The following is a 15,979-nucleotide window of genomic DNA, read 5'->3' on the forward strand; positions in this document are numbered from 1 at the left end:
CTCTAATTCTTTTCTCTTTGGCTCAGAGCCTCTGAAAAAGATGCATAATTAATGAGGTACACTATCAGAGAGTTTTTAAGGGCTTCCATGTAACTGCTTGTTTGGGCCCCATCCAGACGCCTAACAGATTCCAGAGCAAATGAAAGGGGCAATGATCTAAGAAAGTTTTAAGACTAGAGTGTATATAATAATGTGCTGGTTGCTTATTTGGAATGCAGGCATTAGACTACAGAGCTATAGAAGGAAGACTCCACTAGCATGTACTTGCTGGTCAAGATTGTGGCACACCCATCCCTCCACGGAAAGAGACACACCCATTTTAAGCCACCCACAAATACTTTCCTTGGTTTATTCAGGAATTTTGCCTACATTTACATGTTTTTCTCTTACAGACCACACAGTATGTCCTGTGGGTCAGGAGAAATATGGAGAATGTAGCACACTTACTCTCCATTGGAATGTGTGTCTTCTGTTCCAGATTTCCTTCAGTTACCAAAGTGTGATTATTTCAATTTCTTAGATGGAGTAGAAAAGGCTTGCCTTAAAGTACAAGTCAACTTTGTTAAAACCACTTCCAAAGGATACCTGTAAGTCAGGTGGTATTTGAGGATACAATAATTGCTTTAAAACATATTTGTGAAATAGATGGATTATTATAGCCATAGTGAAAGTGGTTCTCCCTATTGTGGAGACGGATGCAATAGTCTAACTTAGTCCAGTTCTACTGACCAGGAGACTCTTTTAATCATTTCCTTGTATTCAGATTTCATGCCTAAGTGAACTAAGTAGCCTTGTAAGACGGACCCCAATTACTCCCAAACCCTGGTACTGATGCCCTGGTGTGTGGCCTGGCCTTAATGACTGGCTTCTAACAAATAGAATATGGCAAAAGGGACGGTGTATCACTTCTTATAGTAGGTTATAAAGGACTGTGACTTCCTTCTAACTGGCACTCTCTGGTTATCTCACTCACTCTGATGAAGCCAGCTGCTATACTGTGAGCTGTCCTATGGAGAGCCCCATGTGCAAGGAGGGGGGTGCAGTCTCTGGCCAACAGCCAACAAGTCGCCGAGGTCCTCAAACAACTGACAAGGAACTGAATCCTGCCAACAACTGGTGACTGTAAGCTTAGCAGTGGACCCCGCCCCAGGTGAACTGTGAGATTACTGTGGTCCCGACTGACACTTTGAGTGCAGTTTTGTGAGCGACTGAGCAGGAGGGCCTTGTTAAGCTACGTAACTCACAGAAACTGGGAGATAATAAATGTGTATTGTATTAAGCTGCGAAATTGTAGGGGTATTTTTGTATGCAGCAACAAATAGCACTCTAAGCAAAGAACCAATCCTTCCCCTCTCTCCTCCTTTCTTCCCTTTCGCCCACCTCTCCTCTCACATGTTGATGAAGCATCTTCTATGCGCTAGGCACTGTGGTCGGCATTACGGATGTAGCATTGGACACGACAGACGCGATGGCTGCATTCATCATGCTTGCTTGGGAGACAAACACTGAACAGATGATCTAATGAGTGGCTTGACAATGACAGTGGAATACTTTGGAAACGTGGTAGGGGGTCTTGAGTTATTCTGGGAGAGGTTGGTCATCAGGAAAAAGCTTCTTATGCCACAGAGTGTGAGTGGGATGATTTTAATTTGATTTCCCATGGAGTACGCTCACTGGGAGAGAATTCCCTTCCTAGAAGAAATCCAGGCACCTAGACACACCTATATTAATATAAAGTGGTAATATGACAGTTAAGTATGTATCTATCTATATCTATATATATATGTATATACATATATCTATCTACATATATATGTGTGTATATATATGTATAGATAGATAGATAGATAGATAGATAGATATAGATATAGATAGATATAGATTGATATAGATGTGTATCTACGACAAATACATGGGCCGTCTGCTGATGCTCAAAACCTTTTCTTTGTTAAATAAATGCTTCTTGTCTGAGAATATGCTTCTGAGTCGCTGAGGTGCCTCAAAAGATAGTGTCATTTGACCTATTTTTTACTGAATTTATTGTCTTGAATGCTAATTCCCCTGCACTGCCCCCACCACCTCCAGATGCTGTGTCTCTGTATTTCACCAGAAAATTTCTATAATTATTTGTTAAATTACAAATGGCTAAGAACTTGTGAGTGCTGCAAGAGCAAACATGATTGTTGGTTTTGTTTCTTTTCTTTTCAACAGGAAACAGAAACCCCAAAGGTCAACTAATAGTGATTGTGAAAGCCACTTCGATCAAAACACACTGTTGAGTTTTATGAGGATGGCAGCCTACATGAATTGATTTTCATACTGTCAAACTCAAACTACAACATCCTTATTGGCTCTCCTAATGTTCCTAGGCCCTGCAGTTCCACAAAAATGTCCGTGTAAAAGGGCCCCAAGATTAACTGAAACCTGACATTCCTGGGAATAGTTACGGTAAAGCGGGCTTAGAGCCATGGTAATGGATGGGTGTGTCCAATGCTAAATAGCCAGAGGTGATAAATGACACTGATGAAGTGATAAAAAAAGTTTAAAAAATGAGAATTTATTCAACTGGGGGACAAAGGATTTTTTTTTTTTTAATTGAAGGAAAAGGATAGAAAGTAGTTGGTAATGTAGAAATCATTGCTGAGGACCAAGGCTGTGCGATTTCAGAATTGGATACAATTAAAAAAAGTTGCAGTGCTGCCTCCATGTGATCTGAGAGGTGAGTGTGGAGTAGACACTATGGCTGGGTGATATCTTGTGGTTATCTTTGGGTCCTAGTCTTGTAAATAAGAAAAAAAATACAAAAAAGGGCCCGTACTTCCAGATTAGCATGGTTTCCTTGGTAGAATTGAGTGCAATGTTTCTGAGTGGAGAGGAAAAGGGTGTAGAAGAGGGGAGGTGAAGCAAAATCAGAAAAGCTATAGGTGCTGGCACAAGCAGCCTTTCTCTTCACTTTGGCTTAGGAGCGGATGAGATCTCTACTGAATGCTGGCAGGTGATTGTTCATGTAGAGGATTGAAATATGAATATAATTAGACCAGAACCACATGAGGACAATAAAAAGCAAGATGGTAATTTTAGAATACAATTTTAAAGTTTCTTAATAAGCTTCTTGGTATAGCTCATTTTATTTGTTTTTAGAACTCAGAGAAGAACATGTAAAAGTTTATGATTTTAGGAGAATTCAGTAAGATGAGGAAAGTGCATAGAGAGATTCCACAAAGTGGCATGGTGGCATGGGTACTGCCCAGTGGTGGTCAAGGTAATGGATGTATTTGTTGGGAATCTTTAGGTTGCAAATAACAGATACTGTGACTCAATGGCTAAGGTAAGAAAGATTCATTGGCTTGTGGGACTGTAAAAGCAAAAATATTGAATAGGTAAGACTGGATCCAGCAGCTCGACCACAGTTGGCTCCTCTCAATGCAAGATAGCTGTCAGTGCTTCTAAAGGCCATAAATGTCCTTATTCACATCCCTTGAGTAGAGCATGTCAATGGAAGAGCAGGGGGTGTTGTTTTTTAGAGGCTTCCATCAAATATCTCCTCACCTGTTATTGGTCTGAGTTGGGTTAGAGTCCCATGTCTAACTCATCAGTAGGGACGTGGGAATAGGGTCTTTTGGTTGACTGAAGCCATTCAAAGCCTATCCCTGAAGCAAAGGAAGGCTCAGTTTCCCTTACATCACACTGACTGAATGAGGGAGGATCTGATACTTGAACAAAACTCAGGATACTATTATCAAACAGAAAGGAAATAGATGCAGGGCACCAAAGCCCAGCAGGATCCTCTGTAAGGGATGAAAGGCTCTTTCACATTGGGGTGGGAAGGTGTCTGCAAGTTCCCTCAGCTTCTTACCTTAGATGCGAGGAGAATGAAAGGTATGACCTTGTACTCTAGGCTAATAAAGGAAATGGCTCTTTCTCCTCTGGAAAAGCCAACACGTTCAGTGCATAAAGTTGGGGAGGCAGCCTGGGGCTATTGGACAGTTATTTAAGAAGGCTCCCGTTCCCAAACAAGGGCAACCACAAGTTCTACAAGTGACTCGAGACGTAACTCTTCTGGGCCTCTGATGTATGGTAGCTTCTGATTTAAACATTTGCCTTCCTTTGAGATGGGTGGATATACACAGCATAGATATGATTTATCTGTTAAAAGCCTCTGAATATGGAAGGACTTAGAACTTGGTGCTATTTTTAGAGCTATGAATAACCCAATGACTGGTTAAAGGAACCAGGGGCTATTATTTCTTCCACGAATGATTGAGACAGGGCCATAATTAATAACAGTCACACAAATGCCCCAAACTGGTAAAGTGGTTTAAATAGGAGGAAAGAAATCCTCCACACCAACCCACAGGTGACCTTCATCAGAGAAAATGGGTTTTATGCCACAAACAAACATAATAAGTATAATGAACAGGAAGTGGCTCATTGTTAGAAATAAAGATCATCTGATTACCTCTTGTTGATTATAGAAATGCCAGAGAGTAATTTTAAGTATTCTAAAGATAACTAGAATAATTTATAAACGCCTTTACACAGAGTAGCAAAGGAGCAGAGTGTACATGAAAAAAAGCATGCTGACCTTGCTGAGAGACCTTTATGAATTAACTTGTGAGGAAGAGCAGATTCTGTTACACTCTCTTGTCATTGACCAACACTTTAACAAGTATTGGTAGTGAATTCTTGATTTCTGAATAAAAACATAAAGAATCCTTTAATGGGAAACAGATGCAATTAAAACAGAAAAATCTCATTGGAGTGTTATAACCAGGGTTAGGTCTTTCATTGGGAGTTCCGGCTCTGGAGTTACACATTCTGAGATCAGATCCTAGTTCCAGAACTTAAGATCTTGCGGCATTGGCAAGTCACTGAATGCCGCTAAGCCTTGGTTTACACATCTATAAAATGGAGAATGACAACACCGACTGATAGACTTGTGAGAATTAAATGAAGCCCTTAATATAACACCTGGCACGTAATAAGCGCTCACAACCTGTATCTCTTAAAGGGAGTATTTTCTTTCCAGCTTCTGTGCAAGACATTGCTTGAAAAGTCATACTTCAGGGATCCATGTCGTAGGTTAAGCACTTTCTCATGACTTCACCCACTCGATGAACAGAGCTACATATGCTCACAGGCCTCTCTGACCTGGTTTTGTTCACCACGCATCCCTGTTGTCCAGCACAGAGCTTGACCCACACACAGTAGGCACATAATGAATATTCATTAGCCTGGGTAGCTGGGCCGCTGCTCTGACCTGCTGGGTGGTGGTGGTGGTGGTGACACAGCGGGTCCCACTCCAGCCGAGGGGAGGAATGCGTTAGTGTAACTTGTTGTTAGTGTAACTTGTTGCACATTTTCCTTTTCACGGCCCAGAGCTTTGACCAGGCCTGTGGGTTCCCTCCCCTCAGTTTTCCTGCTTGAGCCCCCTCCACCTATTTACCTCCCTTATCCATTAATCACCTCTCTTACTGTCTTCAGCATCTTGTTCCAAGTGTGCTCTTAACATAACTGAGAGCAAGTGTCCTTCTGCAACCATTGCTGGAAAATACTTTTATGATTACAGAAAAGGCTTCCTGCTCTTTCTTTTCTTTCTCACATTTCAAACCAGAGGTCTTTACCTGCAGGTGAGAAAATTTCACAATTGTATTTTTCCCCCAGTTTCTGCAGTGAAGGAAAAAAGCTGACATCTCTGAGCACCAAAAATGAGGCAGCCTTGTGCTAGGTGCTTTTACAGAAATTACACAATTTAGTAGTCCTAATGACTGGAGGCATGTAGCAAGTACTACTATTTTTATTTTATAATCCAGGAAACTGTGGCTCAAAGAACCTAAATAAATCGCACAAGTTCATAAACTAACAAGAGCCTAAACTGGGATTCCAACCGTTCTAGAAGGTCCCAAAGTCATGCTATTTCTACCTGATTCCCTGTCTCCTCTCTTTTATGTGCTTTTGATTATTTTCATCACATTCTCTATAGTCATTTTAAAGTGCAGGTCAAATGTTGCACATTCTTTTATGCCAGTGTTTCTGACTTTGTCAAAAATGTTTCTCTTTTTCTGAGTGCAGAGGTTCAATCAGTATTCTAGAAGTCAAATGAAACTCACACGTCTTTAGGGAGAAACTGTAGCATAGAGTGTAAGAGTATAGAATTTGGAATCAGACAGATGTGATTATCAGCTGTGTAATCCTGGGAAACATATGAAATCACCTTTCTGAGCCTTAGGTCCTTCGTGTATAGAACGGGGATTTTCATACCTAACTCAGAGGAGCTTTGAGATGAAGTAAGGTAACACCTATAAAGCACTCAGCACCATACCCCAAACAGCCTGCTCCCTTTGAGACCCACGGTTCTGATCCAAGCAGCACATAACTAGGTGGAGGCGTTCTCCCCATGCTCAGATCCTCACGTCTCAAATCCGAGAAATAAGGACATAGGCACAGTATGGCGTGAAGAGGGGAGAAAAAATACTCCTTCTCAAAGGGTAGGTTTTCATGCCTAAGTTTCTCAGTAGCTTCTGGATTGCAGACGCCTTCCAAAATTTGAACTTTGGTGTTGCAAATGCACAAAGAATTAATACAGAGTAGAAATAAATGTCTATAAACGTTCTAAAACTAGGCCAACTAGTTTTCACCCAGTTCCAGTGTTCTTCATCTGCCAGCTTACCTAGTGCTGGATATGAGTTATAAACTAGCTTGCCTACTTTCATAAAAGATGTTTGACCTTTAAAATCATAAATGTCAGTAGAAAAATTTCTTTTTTCTTCCCTAATAAACAGCAACATGCTTTTATATCTCCAATTAAGAACACTGAGAACTGTTTTTGAGCACAGATAAATAAAACAATCTTCTTTAGTTAGCTTTTGTCTATAGCAAGACAGAGAGAGAGAAAGCATACACATTTCGCTTTAAGTCTGACCATTTGTCGCATGAATTTCTTTCTCTCAGCCACTTTATAGGTCCCCAAAGTTGGAGGCGGAGTGAAAATTCTGGCAAACAGCAAACAAGTTTATACCACAAAGAAGAATATACTTTCTCCTACCTGTCTAACTTTGGAAAAAGATGAATCTTTCAGCAGGTGACTCACAGACCCAGTTTCTGTAGGCTGGACTTTGACAAGGGGCTTAAACTTTCTGCACAAATGAAACCAATTCCCTGGAATGTACCTCTCTCCCAGCACACATCCTGGCTTGGGAGACTCCTACTCAGCTTTCACACACAGCCGAATTGCCACCTCCTCTTGGGCTCTTCCTTGGAACAGGCTGCAGATCAGCTTCCAGGGGGTGGGTGCTTGGTGGGTCCACACTCTCCCCTAGCACCCTGAGTGTGCCTCTAAAGCAGGCATTCTGTTCATGTCCAGTAATAGCCCAAGATTGGGATATAGTTATTTAATATACTTCACTGAATGAACAATTTGCATGTTCACTGACTTAGTTACCTACTGTTATAGCTTTTTGTTCTTTGTTTTAGTTATTGGTTATTTCAGGTATTTGCCCATGACTATTTCAGCAGGACTTAGTGGGGTGGCTCTTTCTGCTTCATGGGATTTGGCTGGAATGGCGCTCCTGGTTAGAAGATCCCAGGTGGCCTCAGCTGGACTAGAAAAAAAGGCTGAGGTCTAGGTGGTCCTCCATCTAGGACCTCTCTTCAGGTGGCCTCTCTCTTTAGCAGCGTAATGGACTTCTGTGGTGGTTTAGGACTCAAGAGGATAAAAGTGGAAGCTGCTGGGATTCTTAAGGCCAGATCTCTCACGTTTATCCCTATATTATTGTTCACAGGGCCAGCTCAGATTCAAGGGGAAAGGAAAACCAATTGGAAAGGAATGGAAAGAATTGTGGGAAAGAACTATCTTTGCAGATAACCTACCACATTCTATGTTTGTCACCTCAGATCTAAGTTCTCTGTTGAGGACTGGAAACTACTCCTTTGTCCCTAGTTTATTTCCCTGTCATCTATTGAGTTTTTGTGGAAGATTTTAGACATTCTATTAATATTTTGTATTAGTCCTGCATGTGTGTGTGTGTGTGTGTGTGTGTGTGTGTGTTACTGTGGTTATTTCACTTTTTCTGAAAATCTCCTATGACAATATTTTTGGCTTAAGCTTGTTTCTGAAAAGAGGAAATAACTGCTTTGATTTTATGACTATTCCCTTACATGTGTATCCTTGGACTTTTGGAAATCGTCAAATTATGAGAATTCATACGACATAAAGTATTCAAATAGGGATCCAGAGAGAAGTTTCTCGTTAATAGTAGATAAAGGGGAATATCTATAATACTAATTATAAGTATGGTATTATGTTCACCTATATTTCATCTTTGCATTATATACAACTATGTTTTCCTACCCAAAGTAGTTATGGTACCTTTTCTTTTAAAGAAAAGCTATTTTGTAATTTCTTCTTCTTTTAACAAAATAAAAGCTACACAAAATTAAAATGAAAGGTAAAAGAAAACGATTGCACAATTACTTAAGGGCATACTGAAGATATTTGCTCTCCAAAGCGTTTTATAAAAATTATTTCTTTAAAAGTAGAGACAGCTACTGGATGCACAGAGTATTCGAGCTGAGAGAGAGGCCTCTATCGTCATCGTACCAACACCTGCATTCTGTAGATGAGGGATGACTCTGGAAGTTACATAATGCAATGTATGAAAAGGCAAGAAAAACTATTCCTTAGAGAGAAATGTGTGAAGATGAAAAGTCACAGAAATCCATCTTTGAAGTGTTATTTAACTTCATGTATTACCAGTACTCTGGAAAAAAATGAGAAGCGATACATATGAAGGCAATTAAAAAATTTGTAGTTAAAGAAATACCTTTAGCAAGAGAACCTTACAATTCTGGTTTCCTTTGTGCTTGATAATAACTAGATAATGATTTATAGTTTTAAGTACAAATTATAATCTGTAAATATTCACAACATATAAAAGTTATTCCACGTTTGAAACCTAGTATGCCATGTATTGACTTCAAATATGCTGTTCACATACAGAACAGACATGTGTGTGTATCTAGCCAGTCACTTGCTTCCCACAGAACTTACTTATTCTTTCACATTTTCACTCAACAAATGCTTATTGAGCTCCATTGACGTACCAGGTAACATTCTAGTCACTGGGTGTACAGCAGTGAGCAAAACAGACCATCCCTTTGCTTACAATGAGAGTTTATATTCTCATGAGAGGCTTAGTATTTTCTTACTTTGGAATGAAGCCTGAGTGAAAGCTAAATATTTAATAACTTTGACATCGCTGAAGGTAGGTATTGTGGAGTGGGAAAAAGTCTCCTGACCACTCTCTGAATTCGTCTTACACTTTCTTCATCAAACTGTAACACTTCCCATTTACTAGCACTTTTTTTTCCAACACACCACTAATGCAAAAATTTTGCTAGACTAATTATAAACGTTGTTATTATCTTCAGTACCAGCAGAATGAATCCTAATGAGACAGGGCCCGGTTGGCTCCCGCAGTAAAGGCCTGTCCGCGTCCCTGGCCTCACCTCTCCTTGACCCACCTATCGCCTAACAATAGATCATCCCCCTGCGGCTTAAGCTCGGAATGTCCCCTGTCCCAATTCCCTGTTTTAGAAAATTAGCAGGCTAATCCTATCATTGTTCCTTGGTCTCTGATGCCACCAGAGAGCCACGCTGCCACAGGGAACACTCCATGCAGACTCCCCGAACCTTTACGTCACCTCTGAAGGAAGTCCAGCTTTTCCCTTAAATACTCCCAGTAGGTCTGAGAATGTGAAGGCAGTTTTTGGAGGTGTTAACCCACTGCCTTCTCAGACCACCGGTGCTCTGACAATAAACGCTTATTCTATGACCCATCTCCTGTGCTGGTTATAGGCTGAGAGGCACAGACAGCAGGAGTCCCAGACTCAGTTGCCCTCCAGTTTCACGAATATTAAAATGCTATAAAAAATTTTTAGCGTAACACTGAAAAGAACTTGCAAAGTCACGATGGGCATTCCTGCCCCCTTTTTAAACAAATGTGTTCCTTCCTCAGGATTCCCTCTGTAGTTTAGTTATACTTTTAGCACAACGTTCATTAATTCAATTATTGTCTGCATATCTGTATCCATCATTAGACAGTGGTCTCCTTGAAAAGGACTATGCTCTCTTCATTCCTCTGTATGCATAGCATCAGCCTAATTCATTCAGCAAATGTAAATGCAAGTAAAATCTTATTGAAGACTTGATTTTATCAATGAGGATTGAACCTTGCAAATGCCCTGTGAGGCAGGTAGTGTAGGTATTCTTTGCATTTTATAGACAAGAACCCGAGTTCACTGGAGGTTATTTATTATACAAATAAATATATGCCCATGAGGATGGGAGAAGAACTTGAATTTACATCCTATGACTCCAAGTCCAGAACTCTTTCTCTGAAACGACATCACCTCCCTGCAGACTGCTATATGTTTCCTTATCAGAGGTGTGTCTTCACCACTCTCCCCATTCCTGTGTTTCTTTGCTTACATCTCTTCTCCTTGCTTAACCTTGAATTGACCCTTTAACCTTCACCCTGATTCAGTAGCCATAGGGAAAGGGAGGCCAGAACAAATAAACTGTTTTATAATTCTCTACAAGATCAGTCAGCAGTTTTTCTTTGGCTTGCATACCTTTGATAAGCCTTAAGTAATTAAGTTACCTAAAAGGATTCCAGTGCTAAGAGTGACTTATTCTAGCTTGGTCTCTGTGATACTTTTCATTATGTAAAGATTGAGAAATTTGAACGAGGGGATGACACACTTAGAAGATCACAGGGAAGACTGTGATATGGAGGAAGAGAAAAAGTTCTAGGAAGATCAATTAGGGGACAAATATAAGACAGGAACAAATAAACATATATATATAATTTTTGACATGCTAGGTTGACTTACATTAAAAAGTGGGGAGAGAGGCCGGCCCGGTGGCTCAGGCGGTTGGAGCTCCGTGCTCCTAACTCCGAAGGCTGCCGGTTTGGTTCCCACATGGGCCAGTGGGCTCTCAACCACAAGGCTGCCGGTTCAACTCCCACAAGGTATGGTGGGCTGCGCCCTGTGCAACTAGCAACGGCAACTGGATCTGGAGCTGAGCTGCATCCTCCACAACTAAGACTGAAAGGATAACAACTTGAAGCTGAACGACACCCTCCACAACTAAGATTGAAAGGACAACAATTTGACCTGGAAAAAAGTCCTGGAACACTGTTCCCCAATAAAGTCCTGTTCCCCTTCCCCAATCAAATCTTAAAAAAAAAGTGGGGAGAAAAAGATAATAGAAAATGATACTAGAGAAAGAACAGTGCAGGGTGAGATAAAGAGATTTAGTTTTCATGGACTAAGATCAAAATCTGAGGTTCTGGTTATCGAATCATGGTGGCATCCAAATATCTGACCTATTGATTCAGAAACTCTCGGAGTGGGGCCCCAGAAACTGCACTGCAATCATGTTTTCAGGTGATTCTTTTTCTATTTTTTAAGTTTTTTTTGTTTTGTTTTGTTTTTAAATTGGGGGAATATTGGGAACAGTATGTTTCTCCAGGGCCCATCAGCTCCAAGTCATTGTCCTTCAGTCTAGTTGTGGAGGGCACAGCTCAGCTCCAAGTCCAGTTGCCGTTTTCAATCTTTAGTTGCAGGAGGCGCAGCCTACCATCCCAGGCGGGAATTGAACCAGCAGCCTTATTGTTGAGAGCTCCCACTCTAACCAGCCGAGCCATCCGGCCGCCCCTCAGGTGATTCTTATGTACACTGAAGCATGAGAACCAAGAGACAAGAGCAGTGTTTTTCTAAGTATTATGTACATATTGACCACCTTGGGATCTTGTGAATATACAGATTCTGATTCAATAGGTCTAGAGTAGGACCTAAAAGTATGAGTTTTGAATGAGTTTCCAGGTGATGTCAATGCTATCAGTCCACAGACCACACTTTGAGTAGCAAGTCACTAGGTACTGGGTCACTGCTGTGTTATGCATGCTGAGGAAGGTGAGAAGTACAAAGTGGATTGTAACAAGCTTCACTGAGATTAACGACAGAATTCTCTTTTGGCAACTCATCAGGAAAATTTACTAGAGATTTGAAATTACTTTTCAATGTTTTTGTAGGTGGGACTTTCATTTGGACTGGCCAAGAGTCAGCTAGGCTCTATGCAATTTCAGTCATAAAATTTTGGGTGGCAGACCGAGGGACTCCACGTATATATTTCTGATGGAGTCTCCTGCCCTGCCTTTTCTAGCTTCAAATAGTTTGGGAACAAATGTAAACGGATTCTTTGTGTAGCAGCATACCATTCTGGCTAGTTTCTCAAATGCTCATCTGTTTTATTCCCTCTAATTAAGAGCAACAGCTGTCTTGCAGGGATGGTGGTTGTTAGGAAGTGACACAGCTGTGGGATTTAGATGAGATAACAGTTGTACAGCCAAGATAAGGCATCATTAGAATGCAAAATGCCATAAGCCTGATTTATAGGACATATCCAAGAGGGGAAAACTTAAAACAAAATCAACTAAAATAACAACTAACCCAAAAGGAAAAACAAAATAAAATATCAATCTAGAGATGTTGAGCCCCAAAGACAAGTTTTCTCAGACTATTTTAAAAACAAGATTTGGACTAAAAATTGACCTAGAGAGATTCCAATTACCTCAGTTGTCTACAGTGCCCAGAGTTATGAATTTGTGTCTAAGATTTAAATATTTATGCAAAATCTGTCCTCTTTTTGCTCAATGCAATTTGACATTGCCAAATCCCTGGGCCTTATTCTATGACAAAAAGGGTGGACATACTGAGCACAAAAATAATTGTCAGTGACTAATATATGGAATGTGGTATTATTATAGTAAAAATATGACTTAACCAATGTAATCACTCAGCAACCTAATGGACTCTGTATAATTATTTTCTTCTTTAGTATGAGAATAGAACCATCATTATACTTGTATATTTCAAAAGGAATATATTAATAACAGTAATACTACAATTAATCATCACAATTAAATTCTGCTACCTAATGTTCCTTACAGACATCAGAAGAATTTTTAGACTTCCACACCTTTGTTAATGCCATCTGTCTCGGGATACATACTTTTCCTCCTCCCTGTGCTCCGAGATCCTACTAATTTCCATTACAGCTATGTCTTATGCCACCTATATCTTTCTCCTTGGAATTACAGATATTTAAAGCACATGCTTTATCTTCTTTAATACATAAGTCCTTTGAAGCCAAGATCCAAGATCTCATGTTGGGACCTATTTTGTTCTAGTGAATAAGTGCTAAATAAGAAAAAAAAAGGTTGCTTGAACAAGCTCCCTTCCAGGTTCTGGGAGGGGAGCACACTTATTAATTCAGTTTTAAGGAAAAGGTCTGGAATTTAAGAGCAATGCACAAGAGAGAGGAGAGGATGGGGAATCTTGCATAGTCAGGAAGATCAGATAAATGAACCCAGACAACGGATGGGCTGTTGTAACCTGGTTGTATGCTTGGGCTGAATGCTAACCTTATTATTTCAGAGTTGCTTACATCTCTTGAGGGACGGCATTGGGAGAAAGATTTCCACAACATATTGGGTTTATAGATGGAGGCACAGTATTTATATTGCTCCTGTTCCTGTGTCAATGCATAGTACCTATATGCCTAGTGTCTAATTTTGCCAGGTTTGTTTGTTGGTGATACTGAAATATTCTAGTACAAGTCCTTGGTAAGAACAGAAGTCATCTAGCTAGAATTGGTTTGTTGTCATTCACCAAATTTAACGCAGGAATAGTAATTATAATACAATACCCACTAGGTTAAGGGCATAAGGAAGTAGTATGTGATTTCAAAGAGAAAGAAAGTACTTTTGGCTGTGACGACTATAGGGGTTTCATTCTCTCACTCATTCATCCATCCACCCATTCATTCGATTCGTAGCCAGTATTCGAATGCCTGTATTTTAAGAGCCGGACATCGTGGAGTCAATATTCTGGTTAGGGAGATGTATATTAATGAATAAATCACACAAATAACTGTAAAATCACATCTATGATAATAGCTAATGAGATAATTGATATATTGTGTTTGACATATTACCTAAGACCTACCCAGCAAATGTTTAATACATACCAGCTATTCTAATGATTAATTTTAAATTTAAAAATAGTGTTACGAAGGATGCATGAGCAAAGAAGTAAAAATGATCAGAGATATGTATTCTTATTCTGGAATTAATTTGTCAGAGAACTTGGAACGGAAAGTGACTAGAATTGAAGGATCTGTCTCCTCTCAAATTACTAGTTATTGAATGCTACTAGATTGAAGGGACAATAAAAGATGGATTAGAAATATCTGTAGTCATAATCCCTTCTTTACAAGATGGAGAATATTATCCTGCTTTTATAAATGAAGAAACTGGAATTTCAGAAGGTAAGTACTTTATCCAAGTTCATACAGCTAGTGGGGAACTGCAGATGTGATGCAAACCCAGCTCTGCCTTTCACACTCCTTCCCCTTTTTGGATGTATAAACAAGGGACAAACATAGGGGTGAGGTATATTTTATAAGGGAAAGGAGGAAGCTATTACTGGAAATTGTGTCCTGAATTGCACTGAATTCATGAAATGACCTAGTTTTTCTTCATCTTTTATGGAACTTGTTGTTGCAGGAAGTTGCAGGAGCTGGAAAGAACCTTAGGGAACTTCATTTCTGGAAACTGAGGCTGGGGATTTGCTCAGTATCCCCCAGACTGTTCACGAACTGCCTTCAAGTCCTCAGTCTAGTCTCCTACAGCTAGCTTAAAGTATATGAAGAAAGGTGAATGTATGGATTTTTCAGCGATCTGCTTGCATTTTTTTCCAGGCTTAGCATTCTGGGCAGAATCTCCTTGTAAGCTTCGGGTACCCTCAACTCCTGTGGATTTCGTTATGCTAAGAAATTTTCTCAGTAGAGCTCTACCTATTATGTTTTGACTGATATTTCATTTTTCTTTTACAAACTGAACAATATAAGGGCTCTAAGATGTATGGTATAAAAGTAGTTGCTACACTAAAGAATGACGGCCTGTCAAAGCAATGTATGTTGGCAATTTAATTGGAAATACTGTCATTAGCATGAAACATCCCACTTGATATGGGTTTTATGTTCCTATTAAATAAGAGAGTCAAGCTGTACATTATTATCAGCATCATACAAACGATGGTCGATACCGCAACTTTTTCTGCAGTGGTATCTTATTAAGGTAGCACTGGTGGTGATGGTTGTTTATAGGTATTTATCTAGAACAAAGTCCCCAAGCTTCTTAGAGAAGTTTCAGCTTCTTCTGAAAACTGGCATTGGTCTGCTATTATATAAAGCACTACTGCTCCTTTCATTGTGGCTAAACTTTAGAAATAGATGCTGCAGAGATAAAATACCACCTGGGGTATTTCTTCCTTAAAGCAGGACAGTAATTGTAACAGGTTTGGTGCTTTTGTGGGTTTATTTTAAACATTCCGTAAAAAGTAGGGTTTGTAATTTTCCTTCAGATTACAAGCTGACATTTTGGGGGAAAAAAGTAGCAGGGAACGCAACACTTGTGCATGGTGGCAGCTGATAATTACCATAGTGTGAGTGGGGCTAGATATAACCCAGGCATTTTAAGAAACATGGCTGATTACAGTGCTTTAAGAGTAACTCAATTCGGGATTTTTGCTTTGTTAGGCAAATTGAACTGTCTTGCTTCTGCTATCTCATCTCACTTCCTTCTTTTGCTTTCCGACCAAGAGTTACCTTTCTATCTTCACTTGTAAGTCTGTTCCTAGGAAGAGCTATGTACAAAACTCAAAAATGAAATAAATGGTGATGAAAGGAGAACTGACTCTGGGTGGTGAACATACAATGTGATATATAGATGATGTATTATAGAAATGTACACTTGTCACCTATATCATTTTACTAACCAATGTCACCCCAATAAATTTAATAAAAATTAAAAAAAATGAAATGTAGAAAATCTTCTAAAGGGAACAGTAT

At 39.8% G+C, this 15,979-nt stretch overlaps 1 long non-coding RNA gene across 1 annotated transcript; it reads left to right on the forward strand.

The window, feature by feature from the left end:
* Positions 1-1,466: 1,466 nt before the first annotated feature.
* Positions 1,467-7,154, forward strand: LOC117027989 (uncharacterized). Its single transcript, XR_004424051.1, has 3 exons — positions 1,467-1,563; positions 2,212-2,448; positions 6,952-7,154. It is a non-coding gene; the product is annotated as an uncharacterized LOC117027989 (long non-coding RNA).
* The last annotated feature ends 8,825 nt before the right edge of the window (positions 7,155-15,979 follow it).

Source organism: Rhinolophus ferrumequinum, chromosome 10 (genome assembly GCF_004115265.2).
Source record: "Rhinolophus ferrumequinum isolate MPI-CBG mRhiFer1 chromosome 10, mRhiFer1_v1.p, whole genome shotgun sequence".
Lineage (NCBI taxonomy): Eukaryota > Metazoa > Chordata > Mammalia > Chiroptera > Rhinolophidae > Rhinolophus > Rhinolophus ferrumequinum.